This window comes from Peromyscus leucopus, unplaced genomic scaffold, assembly GCF_004664715.2.
Source record: "Peromyscus leucopus breed LL Stock unplaced genomic scaffold, UCI_PerLeu_2.1 scaffold_67, whole genome shotgun sequence".
NCBI lineage: Eukaryota > Metazoa > Chordata > Mammalia > Rodentia > Cricetidae > Peromyscus > Peromyscus leucopus.
This window is the reverse complement of record NW_023505585.1, coordinates 1-14683: the sequence shown is the minus strand read 5'-3', so window position 1 is coordinate 14683 and position 14683 is coordinate 1.

Sequence of the window (14683 nt, the reverse complement as noted above, 5' to 3'; positions counted from 1 at the left end):
ACAGTTTCTGCGGAAAACAAGTGGTAGAAGCATGTTTTTCTTCCGGGTCCATTCTTGTCTCTGTCTGCCTGCTTGTCCACACAACATACATGAACATGTGACATAAAAGCAGAAGGAGGACTGTTTGCAGGGAGAGAAGTGATATCAATGAGGGGGATAGAAGGGACATAGTGAGCATGGGTGGTGAATGAAAGCAGGGTATAATGGATATTATGTGTGAAAAATCTAATATAAAACTTAACTGTTTTGTAATACTTGAATGAATAAGAAACAAAGAATTGATAGCATTGCTATTAGTGTAGGATTTTAAATGGGTGGATTTGAGTTTTAAGAATTCTTCACAGTTGATTTGGATGTTCTTTCCTTAAAGAATAATTCTAGATGTCAGATTTAGCTAGGGAGCTTAACACACACACACACTCACTCACACACACACACTGGTAAGATTGTTTCAGGTACTAGTAAAGTATTTGCAGTGCCATAGTCACACTCTTTAGATCTGACTTTGTGAAGTAAAGCTAACATGTGTGTCTCTTTTGCTTCAAGTGGACCACTAGTTTTATATTCCTTTTGGTTTGGAGGCTAGATGCTGTTGGATGTTATGAGTCACAAATTGCCTTCTTCTTCCCAGCCTTTCCAAATGGTTGTCTCTTTATTTAGAACTGTTTTTTTTTTTTTTTAAGCAGTGATTTGGGATGAGTTGTAGCATTTGTCTGAATTGCAAGAATGTATTGAATAATCTTAGTTTTTGATGTCACATATATCAACTGACTCACCTGTTCAAATCCTAGTTATATTATAAGATCATTTCTAGTTCTTATGGGGAAAAGAAAACACCTTAAAAAGCAAACTCCTGGTTGCATGGTTGCAGTTCCTAACTTACTTTAACTTACTTTTGCCCATTGATATTTATTCTGGGAAGAGGACTTCTTCTTTCTTTTCTAATGTTGTCATTAGACTGATATTTTAGTTTAGCTGAACCTTCCTTATTGGTGTTTGGTTGAGTGGTTAGCTTTTTTTTTTTTGTTTTTTGTTTTTGTTTGTTTTTGTTTTTTTTTTTGAGACATGTTTCTCTGTGTAGTTTTGTTGCTTGTCCTGGATCTTGCTCTCTGTAGGCCAGGCTGGCCTTGAACTCACAGAGATTCGCTTGGCTCTGCCTCCTGAGTGCTGGGATTAAAGCGAGCATCACCACTGCCCGGCTGAGTCTTAGCTTTTTGCTGCTTTCCTTTCCTGTAATATAAATGTAGGTATTTGGTTGATCATTTCACAAGATTTAATGCTAATCCCAATGGAAGGAGTTATATCTAGTTTTATGATTGTCAGTTTGGGAGGATGGTGACAACCTAGCCTCTTTCCTGAAAAAATGTCAAACCATAATGAACATGTAGTTGCTTTTGGGAGCCTTGTGATTCCTTTTATGTTGGCTAGTGTTAAAGAATCAGAGCTGAAAGTGATCAGTAGGTCCTGTTCTTTTTGGGGTCCTGAGCATATTATGGGATGGAATAGGAAGGGAATGTGACCCTTTGTCCTCTAGGACGGTCTCTTCAGCTCCTGCTAACCATTCATGTGTTGATGGGATTGATTCAGGTACAGTTGAAGAATCAGAGTTGCTTTAGTCATACCAGCCTCAGTTGAACCTGCTGTTAAGGAAGATATATGATTTGGGTTCATATGCTGACTTCCCATCTGGGTACTTATTTCTGTATAAAAGTAGTCATTCCACTTGTGTGCAGTTTGTAAAACAGAACTGTAGAGACATAGGAGACACATACCCCCCAGCCTTTCTTCAGTTGGTCTATTTAAATCATTCATTCCATGCAGCCTGTCTTCACTCCCAGATCATGGTGGGACTGTTCCTGGCTTCTCCTTGTCACTCCAAGGAAAAATGGGAACATTTATTTTGTGTACTTCTTTTACTCGGTTTCCTTTCTTGCCAAACTAAAATCTGCTTTTCTATAGAGATGAAAATAGAAGGCTTTTCTCAATCTTGCTAAGGAAGAATCAGGAAAAATAGTTTTGTTTTGTTTTTTTTTGAAATGAAAATGGAAAAGTAAACAGGGTTACTAAATCTTATTGGGAGACTCAGTATTGAAATTACAGATATACTGACAAAATGTAGCTTATTAAATCTTGCATAAAAATGTCAAGGAGCTGTGCTTGATGCTGCACACCTATAGTCCCAGCTACTCAGGAAGCTGAGTTTGAGAACAGCTTGGTAACATCTCAGAGTAGTAACAATAACAATTGTGATAATAATTATAACCATAATAATGTCAAGATGTCAAGTATATCTAAGAGTGGTTGTAAAGCTGATATTCTCAGAGAAGAGGAACAAGGAGAATCTTTTTGTTGGCCAAATGCTACAGAAGACTAGGTTCACTTAAGAGTCATTTGTATGAAAAACAGGCTTGTGGAGATTTAAACTTTGGCAATCCATTTAATTTTTGGTAATCTTGGATTTCTTTGGACTGTTTTTGAATTTGTATGTGGAGGAGTTTGTGCTAGGACCCTCAGAGTTTTCAGGGCTGAACCTCTGTATCTGCCTGTTGGGAAACCCTTTTCCTTGGCTCTGTTGAGTGCCTGGCTCTGCCAGTTAGTCTCTCTGTCTCAGTTTCCTTTGCTGACTGATGGAATTAGGGAAACCCTACCTTTTAGAACTGAAATGAAAAGCTGGGCATGGTAGTGCACACCCCTCATTCCAGTACTCAGAGGATGAAAAGTTCATAGTCAACCTGGGCTACATAAATAGCTCCTTCCCCCAATTAAGGAAAAAAAAATGAGAATGGGATCAGATGAGGCAGGGTCCACTCTTACCAGATAATCCACTTATATTTCTTTCTTCCACAATGTCATTAGCTTGAGCAGAGTCCTCAAACCTTTTATTCCTGAAAAAGAAAAAAATTTTTTCTTGAGGTAGTCTCATGAGGTTGTCATTGAACTTGCTATGTAGCTGAGGATGACCATGAACTTCTGATCCTCCTGTCTTCACTTCCCAGAGTGCTGGGATTACTGGAATGTGCTTCAATACCATTCTTTTTTTTTTTTTTTAAGGTTTATTTATTTATTATGTATACAGAGAGGGTGCCAGATTTCATTACAGATGGTTTATGAGCCACCATGTGGGTGCTGGGAATTGAACTCAGGACCTCTGGAAGAGCAGTCGGTGCTCTTACCTCTGAGCCATCTCTCCAGCCCCTCAATACCATTCTTGATTCATGAAGTTCTGGAGATTGAATTTAGGGCTTTGGGCTTGCTAGGCAAGCACTGTACCAAACTAAGCCACATCCCCAGCCACTTAGCTAACAAAACAAAGAAAAGAGGATTTATTTATCTGTGTGTGCGCCTACTTGAATATCTAGGTATTTGAAGTACATTCATATGCAGATGGAGGCCAGAGGATATTGGATCCCTTGGAACTGAAATTACAGGCAGTTGTGACCTGCCTGATGTGGGTAACTGGAAATAGTACCACAGTTTCTGCAAGAGCAGTAAACACTCTTAACCACTGAGCCAACTCTAGTCCAACTTGTTTTTTTAAAATAGCACTTTATCTAGATGGTTTGAAGTAACCATGATATTGAAATGGTATTTTAAACACACACACACACACACACACACACACACACACACACACACACACACTCTTTAATTTTTAACAGGGTTTTCTGTAGCCAAGGCTGGATTGGAACTGCTGACCTTGCCTGGTTTTTAGGAAATCTTTCTTGATAGATCTTTCTTGGGTGCTTACTTTTATACTGGAACAGCTATCATTTTGCCTCAGTAAGGCTTATATTATTATACTATTTTAGAAAGACAATATGTCTTTTTTTTAGTGGCCTCTTTTAGTTAGTACTCATTTAAGGAAACTTTGGGGTGAAAATTTGGGACGGATGTCCTAGTAGAGTCTGAGAAGGCAGTCTGTCTTAGTTTCTAATGTACATCTGGGGCCAGCCTTTGCCTCTGCACCAGAGGCAATCCTAAAGCCTTTTGAATGTCTCTAACACCTTCCCTTCCTCCCCTGATCATGGAAAGTAGAATTCTTTTTCACCTGCCAGGTGGTGGTGGTGCATGTCTTTAATCCCAGCAGGCAAAGGTAGGCAGATTTCTGTGAGTTTGAGGCCAGCCTACTCTACAAAGCAAGTTCCAGGACAGCCAGGGCTACATAGGGAAACACTGTCACAAAACAAAACAATTCTATTTTGCCTTTGGAACTTCATCCTCCCAGACTGGTGGTGTTCACCTATCAGCCTGGAGGAGATAGAGGAAGAGTTGGCATCCCTCTAGTCAGCTCTGTGCTGGCACTGTAGATGCACGAGTAGTCTGGTCAGCTAGAGACCACATGGGCAGGTGCCTGTGGAGCCTTCAATCAGTTGGTTGAAGCCAGGCAGCTCAGAAGATTGCAGCCTGGAGCCTTATTCTCTTCTAGCTGTTGCTCTGCCATGATACAGGCAGGATCTTATGATAGTGTGGCTCTGAGCCTCAGTCTTCATGTGCTGGACACCTGTGCTTGGTCATGGAGATCTGTTTTGCAGCCTTTGAGTTTTGAGCACTTTTTAGGTTTTTGTGCATACTTATTTTTCTTAACTCTCTCACAATAAGCTTTTCTTTTAAAATAAAAACCCAGAGATAGACTTTTGAAGTCTACCCTCCCCCACTGTGAATTTAATGGTGTTGCAGAAATCATGGTTTCAATTATGTATAACTACCTATTTAAAAAGAAACAAAGTAATGAGGTGGAATGCCATTTCAGGGTACTTTATTCTGGATTCTTAAGTGAATGTTTTCAGGCTCTTGAAAACACGTTCTGGTCTTATTTTCCCTAGAGGATATAATGGTTGCTTCAAAGCTGTTGAGATTTAGTAATACATTTAAGGACTTATGCAAGCAAAGGGGAAATTTCATTGAAGCAAGCCTTTGAAATACATATAGTGTTATCAGCCCTGCAGGGTTGAAACTTTGTTACTTGTTACTTTTTATTCCAATGATTATGATTTCAGTGCTGTGTCATATAGGGAAATTCTAGAAACACAAGACTTAGTTTTTTGCCCAATCAGAAATAGTCCTTTGGGTTATTTTGCTGTTGCTATCAGAATCTAGATTATAATTTTCCCCACATAGTTACCTGCAATTAATGAGGAAAGGAAGTAGAATCTGCTTTTCTTTGGTTGATTGTAAACAATAATATTTTATTTTGATTTCATATAATCAAAGGGCTTGTTAGTATTTTTAGATTTTTTAAACCTATTATTAGGAAGAGAAAGAGCCTAGTAAATTTCTGTACTTTTCCAGTAATAGTTTGAATGTCTTCAACTTCTCTTTTTGTGTGTCATTTTCTATTTCTCTCCCAGTAAACCTCTTTAATTCTGGCCCTGGATTCCCCCCACCCCTACCCCCGTACATGTGCCTGCATGTGTGCGTGCCTGCATGCCTGTGTAGGACAGAGGGTCAGCTGCCTTGCTGCATTATATTTATTGAGGAAAGTCTCTTGCTGAACCCTGGAGCTTGCTGATTCAGCTTGTTTTCCTAGCCAGTATGTATCAGGGATATACCCTGTCTCTGCCTCTGGAACACTAGAATTTCAAGGCAGCTCCCATGCCCTCTCAGGTTATATGTTTATATGTGGGTGCTGGGGATCTGAACTCTGGCCTTCATGCTTGCTTGGCAAGGGTTTTTTCCACCAAACCATCTTTCCAGCTCTAAGTTGAACATTTTTAGTTCTTTTGAAATGCTTTTCAAGGATATGGGACAGGATCTAGTTCAGTAGGACAATGCTTGAGGCCCTGGGTTCCATCTTCAGCACTGATGAAAACAAAACAAAATACAACACAAACCTTTTAATTGGGATGTGGCTATCCTCTTTGTATAGAGAATGAGATAGAACTTCAAATGGTTGGAATTTATCACACATGATCTGTGATTTTCTGAAAACTTTTCAACAAAAGTGTACACTATGAAAGTTCAAAGCAGCTTACCTACAATTAACACCAAAGTTGGGTATATAGCTTTTGCCTGTGAGGTGCCTAGGAAGCTCAATGGTCATCCTGTGGTATTTTGTGGATGGCCAAGCCCTTGCAGTGTATCCCAGTCAAGTAGCAAGTCCATGAGGAGAACTTGAGTTCTCCTACTTGGCTGTGATGGGTAGACGCATATGCTTTGTCTTTTTTTTTTTTTTTTTTTTTTTTTTTTTGGTTTCAGCTTCTAGAACCTTATTTAAAAATCTAATTCATGGCTAGGGATGTAGTTCAGTTGGTAGAGTGAAGCTATGAGTTAAATTCCTAGTACCACATAAACCGGATATAGTGGTATGTGCCTGTAATTCCAGTACTTGGTAAGTAGAGGCAGGAGGATAAGAAGCTCAAGATCAGCCTGAGATACATAAGACTCTGTCTCAATATGTAAAGCTGTATACAACATTTGTGATCTTAGGGGTGGATGAAGAGTGTTTGATGTGTAATTCTTTAAATATTTCTCTATGCTTGAAAATTTTACATGTTTTTCATAGAAGATGGATATAGAAAAATGCAATCCTTTGGGATTAACTCTTCTCTATAGTATAGTTTAAGAATCAGAAGGCTGGATATGATAGAACATCATCAGGAATCTTGATTTTTTTGCTGTTGTTAAGAAAATGCTGCTTATTTTTGGCTACGTTGTTGGGAAAAAAATATTCTAAGTGAGTTTCCAGGAATCACCTCTTCAGCATCCCTACAGGAAAAGAATGACCTCTACTGAAGTGTTCCTTTATTCTAGCCAGAATGATAATGATCATTTTAAAGCAGCCACCAATCATGATACAATCGATGTTTAGCTGTTTCATGTTGAGTGCTTTGATTTCATGTTAAGTGCCTATTCAGTTTAATAGTGATCCTCAGTTCTTGCAGGAATTGGACCATAGTTAATAGACATAGGGCACAGCTCATTTTTGTTCTTCCTACACTGAACTACAGTACAAGTAGGAGTAGATGGTGTATAACTGGGGTTTTGGTAGATTGCTTTTGTTTTAGTAATCCTGGGCAAGAGAGATCTTGCATCAGTCATTTTTTTCTCTTTTTCTGGTGCTGGGCATGGAACCAAGGGCCTTGTGAGTACTAGCAATAGAATATATGTACATGCAGCTGGGACTACAGGTAGGTGCTTCTTGCTATTTTGCCTTGTAGCTAATCTAAATTATTATTTCTAGTATGAGTTCTTGTCACCACTTACTGGTTACTATATATGCTGAACACCAAATTAGCTGTCTTGAAATACTGCTTTTCTTTTTTTTACACTTATAATCCACATGTCATGTCTGTTTATGAACAGGAAAATGTGTTCTGAGAGCTGAAGTGATGTTAGTTTAAAGTCATGTGACTGAGCTTCAGATTAGACTGGGGAGTTTGGCCTCAGCCTTTGCTTAAGCATTCCTGTTACCTCATGTTTGGATTCAGCTTTACCTTTTTCCTGTTTGAAGCAGGTCAAGTACATATAAAGGAGGAAACAGAATTACCTTTTATTTTGTTGCTACCCTGGGAATGAAACCAGAACTATGAGCATGCTGGGCCAGCACTTTACCACTGAGCTACATCCAGCCCAAGGCAACAACATGTTTTAAAAGATAAATTTCGGGGCTGGAAAGATGGCTCATCAGTTAAGAGACTGACTGCTCTTCTAGAGGACTCGGGTTCAATTCCCAGCACCCACTTTGCACCTCACAACTGTCTGTAACTCCAGTTCCAGGGACCTGACACCCATGGCAAAATACCAATGCACATAAAATAAAAATAAAAGATAAATTTCATAGTATATGTTGGTAGTTTTTAGTTTTTACATATTTACTTTCATATACCCTAAATGGTTTTGCTTTTTTCTACTGGTAGAATAGTTTAACTCAGTTACCAGCCATCTCTTGTACAAAATTCTATGAAGGATATTTTAGGAAAATGCAGTCTCAAAAAAAATACTGTACTTCCAGAGCTATAATTTGTTGAATAAAACTATCAAGATTATTGCTTTTTGTTATCCTGTTTTTATTTTAGTTCTTGAGAGTAAGCTATTTAGAGATTATGTATAGTATTGTGAAAATGACCAAATCATTAGAGAATCTTGTTATATATTGTATTACATGTAACATATATCTTTGTTTTCAAAATGAAAATTATTTAAAACTCTTTTTTTATTAGTTAATTTTGCTTTATGATGTGTATGCATGAGTGAATGCCATGATTGTGTGTAGAGGTTAGAGACAATTTTTGGAGTTAATTCATTTTATTCACCTTTAAAAATTACATTTCGTTTATTAATTTTGTTATGTGTGTATGTACATGTGCTATAGCATGCATGTGGAGGTCAGAAAACAACTTGCAGGAGTCACTCTCTCTTTTTCCATCATGTTGGTCCTATGGATTAAATTTAAGCCATCAGGCTTAGTGGCAAGTGCCTTTACCTGCTGAGCTAACTTGCTGTACTTCCTTCAACATTGTTGAGGCAGGGTGTCTCTTGTTTCTGCTTAGCATTTCCAGGTTTAGTTAGTCCATGAGCTGCTGGATGATTTTCTTGTTTTTGCTTCTATTTCACTGTAAGAGTGCTAGGATTATAGATGTATGCCACCCCATGTGACTTTTTACTTGGGCCCTAGGGATTGAACTCAGCCACTGAGCATCTCCCAGGTACATAAATGAAAGTCTTAACCTGAAAAAATGTTAGCAGAAAGGATAATGTCTAAAGTGGCTAAGATTTTATGTGGTTATAGTCATCTTGGGATATTGTCTTGAGAAGTTTTCTACAACAGCCATCTTTATTCTGATTTCATTTATACCCTGCATATTCCCTGAATACTTTATTTGTATTAGAATTTTGTATGTATAACTGAGATAGTAATTATATACGTGTGTGTCTATATTCATAAGCATTTTTCCTATAATACAGGCGGAGGTAGATGTTAAGTAAAGACATTTCCCCCCTTTTTCATCCAGAACATGTCTATTTCAACATTAATAAAGACGAGTATGCTACTACCAAGGAATCCCTTAAGATTGTCCCAGCTATATTGAATAAATAAATTCCAAAACATGATAGTTATTTTTATACTGTGTATACATCAGAATTTTCTTATAGGAAGTAGTGTAAATGTATGCTTCCTACATACTGGAAATAACATGACAAATTTAAACATGAAATATAATTGTCTTTATGTAATTTTGCATATTTAAGAATCCACCTGTTCCCTAAGCTGTGAAACCATTCAGTTTTGTTTTACATGGTGCCGTGGTTGTCAGAATTCAACAAAACAAGATATTGTTAAGTGTTTTAAATCTGAAGCTTTCCTTATCTGCATAATAACTCAGTCTTAAGATACAATGGCTTTTAGTTGATTATATTAAGTTGACTACAGATGACTGAATCATTATAGTACATTGTGAATTAATTTTATTTTCCTCTTCATACTGTAGAGGGCTTCTAGAATATCTACTGCAGGATCAGATGAAAGTGTTGATGTTGTGACTGCTAACACCTGGTTCCTATGGAAGATAACTGGAGTTATGTATTTAACTTATTGTTACGAATGTGTGCATCTTTGTATATGTACATGCATATATATGTACTTATGTGTATGTTGAGGCCAGAAGTTGATATCAGGTGTTTCCTTGATTGCTCTCCACCTTAAGTTTTTGAGACAGGGTCTCTCACTAACCTGGAGCTCACTGATTGGGCTAGGCTGGTTGGCCAGCAAGCTCCAGGGATCCTCTGTCTCTATCTCCTCAGCACTGGGATTACAGACATGCACTGCCATGCTGGCTTTTTACATGAGTGCTGTGGATCTTGGTTGGCCAGCAAGCTCCAGGATCCTCTGTCTCCTCAGCACTGGGATTACAGAAATGCACTGCCATGCCTGACTTTTTACATGAGTGCTGTGGATCTGATTCAGGTCCTCTGGTAAACAGTTAACAGTCTGAGCCATCTTTTTCAGCCTCTTAATTTCAGTTGTGACTTTACTAATTCTGGCTTCATTCTTGGGTCATCTCTTTCTTTCATGTATTTACACTTCTTCTATTCATTTTCTCTTTTGTTATCTTTTTGACACAAGTTCTCAGTTTGTAGTGAAATGTTGCTGTAAACCTTTGGTAATATGTGTAGCAGACCTTTTCTTTTAAAAAGCAAGTTACTGTTAAATAAACTAACTACCATCTAGTTTTGGAATATTTCTGGAAAACTTAATCCCTTTTCATGGAGTTTGGCTGATAATTCTCTGACCAATCAGTTTCTTTCCCAAGTCTTTATGCTGAATCTCATTAAGCCTGTCTCTGGTTGTCTGTAGAATAGTGAAAACACAGTTCTATAGGGAAGAAGCCATGTGTTGCCTTATAGGTACTGTCCCCTGGCATCTGAGTGCTGGTTAGTTAGTTCCTACAAGTGATTGCAGATCTTGGTCTTTGGGGGTACTGCACTCCAAAATAAGTGTGGAATGTCAAGGTGATTCTAATTATTATTTTACTGTGGAGCCCATTTAAAGACAGTTGATTTTGAAGAGCAGCTAAACATTAAGATATGGTATCAATTTGCATGTTGGATGAATTTTTTGAAAAAAAAAAAAAAAGGCAAGTGGCTTTTGTCATATTGTGAAATCTCAGCTTATACTGAGTTTTACTCTTCTGTGTTTTAGACTTAAATTTCAGCAGTTCCCTACAGGAGATATTTGCTTAAAGGGTAATTGTGTTGGTGATAAAATGCTCTCCGGGAATTTATATCAGTGGATTTGCTGTATTATTTATTAAATATTAAATGGCAGTCTTTTAATAGCTGAACATGCTCTTGCATGTTGATGTGTACTTGGATGGAAGTATGTAATGCGTTTGCATGCATGCACATGTATTTTCTTCTAATTTGTGATCAAATCCATTTCAGAGACTGCCTCTGTCATTTGAGAGCTCTTGAAATATTTCTTTTCTTTAAGCATATTTCTTTTCTTTAAGCATCCATTTCTTAGCAGTTTTTAAAGTGCAATTGAATATTAGCCACTATGACAGTGGTGGGTGACAGCTGGTTTACAATCTAGAAGGAGGCTAAGAAGTAGTACGTGGGAGGTTCAGTACTGATAGAAAAACAGTTGAGTAGGACCTACTGTAAGTGAGTGTGCCGAATGGATTGCCTTGGCAAGGAGTGCTATTGAGTTTAGAATGAGCAGAGATGTCTGGAGGGCCAAGTGGCGAGGTGCTAGGGAGTTAAGGGCTGTTAGGGGGTAGGGTGCTAGAGACCAAGCACTAGGGGGCTGAGAGCCAGGTGCTGGGAGCTAGGAGGTGTACTAAGGGGGTCAAGTGCTGAGCACCTGGGTAGGGCAACTGATAGAGGAGGCACTGGAGAGTTAGCAGTATTGGAGGAGCATATGCTAAGTGCTTGGGGGTGGGTTCAGGTTTTAAGGAGATAGCAGGAATGGGGTAAAGCTACTGGAGAATTTGGGGATCTGTAGAGGGGCTAAAGCTGACTCAGTCTGATGCTGACCAGATATATTGGTGTCTGCAGTCTGTGTCTTGTAAGGCGGCCAATATTTTTTCAGCATCCTCCTAGTTCTCACTCAGGCAGGTAGTGGAGGAGGTTCAAGGTTTAAGGTTGCAAGGTACTACCAAGCCTACTAAAAGATGCCATTGGGTCTGCATGTGTCTCTTCCTTCTTCTCAAAAGACATGTGCATGATTTGAGTCATTATTTTGTTTTTATATGCATGCTTATCTTACCTCTTTTCTCCTCAGCCCTACCCTGCTTCAGCACCTAACCTCCCCAGTACAGTGTGCACCAGGACAGGGTTGCTGTGTGAAAGTTGTGTAACTTTCAACATTGATTTTAGGCAGAAAATTTAGCTCTTTGAATAATGGAGTTGAACATTGAGAGATTCAGTAGCAACACCTACTAGCACTCAGTCTCTATACCCGGTCCAGCTGGCTACCCAATGCAGACCCTTCTTCCTTATAAGTGATATGAACCCTGCATGGAGTAAATCATTAATGGAAACTAAGGTGACCTCATGCTTCATTGTGATTGTTTTGCATTTGTGTTTTGTTTCATATGTTGTGAGTTATGTTGTGAGTTGTGTTGTATATTCTATGTTCATGCATTGTTTATATGAGTTTGTATTATGCTGTGACTGTGTTCTGTGGAATATATTATGTGAGTTATATTTTTATATCATGTGTTGTATAGTATGTAGATTGGTGTGCTTTGTGTTGTATGAGTTGTGTGTTTCATGTGAGTTGTGGGTGTTAGGTCTTGCATAAGTTTGTGTTGTGTGTTGTCTGGATATGCTGTGCATTTGTGAGAAAGAAAAGAGGGCCCAATATATAAACTAAAACTAAAACTCTTCCAGGAGTCATGCCTTCTAGATCTTTCTGAGCCAGTGAGTCCTGACCAGTCAGAAAGCAGCAAGGTTCTTCGTCAACATTCCACCTCAGGAGGTTTTATATAGCTACAGATTGCTCAGGTTCTAACTTCCTTTGTTTGTTTGCTTTGAGACAAGGTCACTTGTCATCCAAGCTAGCATCAAACTTGCTCTGTAGCTGAGAATGACATTTGAACTTCTGATCTTACTGCTTCTGCCTCCAGAGTACTGAAATAACAGTCCGACACTGACATATCTGGCTCTTCAGCCTTAAATTCTGAGTTCAGCATGGGTTCTGTCTTTGTGTTATCTTCAGACACACAATGGAGCTTTGGGTGTGCTTCTCCTTATGGGTGTGTATGTGTGTGTTTTCAGAGTTATTTAACAAAATTTTAAATATGTATGTGTGTGTGTCTGGATGGGCATATTCATGTGAGTGCAGGTGCTTGCAGAGGCTAGAGAGGGTGTTGGGTCTCCTGGATTTGAATTTATAGGTTATGAACCAATCTGACATGGGTACTAGGAACTGAACTTGGTCCTCTGAAAAAGCTTTATGCAATGTTAACTGGAGAGCCATCTTTTCAGCCTGTTTTGTTTTGTTTGTTTTGCTTATTTGAGACAAGTTATGTAGTACAGGCTTGTTTCACCTCTATGTAGCTGAGGCTGGTCTTGAACTACTGATTCTCCTGCCTCTTTCTCCCACTCTCTTAGGGTACAGTTGTGTACCACTATGCATGACATTCCTCAGCTGTTTTTAAGGACCTTTCTCTTTTTTTTTCTCTGTTGTCTCATACAAGATCTTACTTTGGATTTAGCAGGAAGTACAGTGGTCATCTCCCCTAATCCCAAAAGCAATGACTTTGGTAACTCCGAAGAGTTTTGCTCTTGATAGGCCCACAACCAATTAGTGAAAGGAAGGGGTTATGTTTAATATTAGAGAAAATCTTAGTTTTTGCTTAGAGCAAACTGAGGCAGTCAGGCAGGCACAGTCCTTTTTAAGGAATGGGCTCCAAGGGAGCCCTTTCTGGATACGGATACCTTAATACCTTACTTTCGATGTTCAATGCCTTCCTTATTTATACCACCCCCTCACCTCTCCTCTGACCCTTTAGCCTGTTGTACTGTAATGGATGGGGCACTATATAATTTCTACTGCTCTGAGGAATGCTTATGCTTAAGCCTTTAATTGTCTAGGCTGTGAAACTGCTATTTTTTTTTTTTTTTTTTTTTAAAGATCAAAGACAATCTTTTGTCAGGTTGCCTTCTGGTTAGAGTGCACTGTCTTGGATTTTAAGTTCTACTCTTTCCAGGTCAGAATGATAGTGTTTCTTTTTCTTTCTTTCTTTTTTTTTCTTTTCTTTCTTTCTTTCTTTTTTTCTTTTTTTTCTTTTTTTGGTTTTTCGAGACAGGGTTTCTCTGTTTCTCTGTAGCTTTGTGCCTTTCCTGGAACTCACTTTGTAGACCAGGCCGGCCTCGAACTCACAGAGATCCACCTGCCTCTGCCTCCCGAATGATGGGAGTCACCACTGCCCGGCGATAGTGTTTCTTTTGGAGGGTTTTGCTGTTAATTTACTTTATTACTAGGAGGTTGGGGGCTGTGCCATCAATCTTTCCTCAAGGCCGGGATCTGTTTCAGATGATTTGGCCTTGGCATGGGCTAGGAGGAGCTGTGGGTGTGTACTCCGTCACCTGCTACACACAACAACGCCTTGCTTTGTCAAACTTGTAACTTTCTTAATAATATGATAACAATTCACGGGAAGCTTCTTATGAAACTCTGGGTATATTTTACTCCTTGTCTGGTTTAAAAATAAGTGTTTGCAGATGCATAAAAGAGAATCTGTCATCTCTTAATAGTGGTTATCTGTTAAGAGATAATATTTGACATATTTCCGTATTTTATTTTTTAAAACAAGAAGTTTTACACTCCAGTAGTAACAGTTGTGATTTATAAGAGCTTCTGAAATAATCTTGGAAGTTTTGGCAATGTAAACTAAAACAGTGGTTGGTCATTGCAAGTTTGAGAATTAATTGGAGCCAAGTCTTTGGCTTGTCTTCTCATGAATGTCCTTTGCTCTGATATTCCTTTGAGGCCTTTTGCTGAGGCCTGTGACATGGGGGGCGGTATACTTTATTGGACAGACTGACATGCCTGCTGAGGGCTGCTTTGGACTAGTTTCTGGGGAGCTACCTACCTCTGTCCTTGTGGGTCTTGGCAGAAGCAAAGCTTCAGCCACACTAAACTGAGCTGCTTCCACCAGGCCCTGTCTTTGGATCCATGTTCAGATATTAGCTGAATCTTCTTGTGTGTGTGGCAGCTGTCCTTGCCACATTCCAG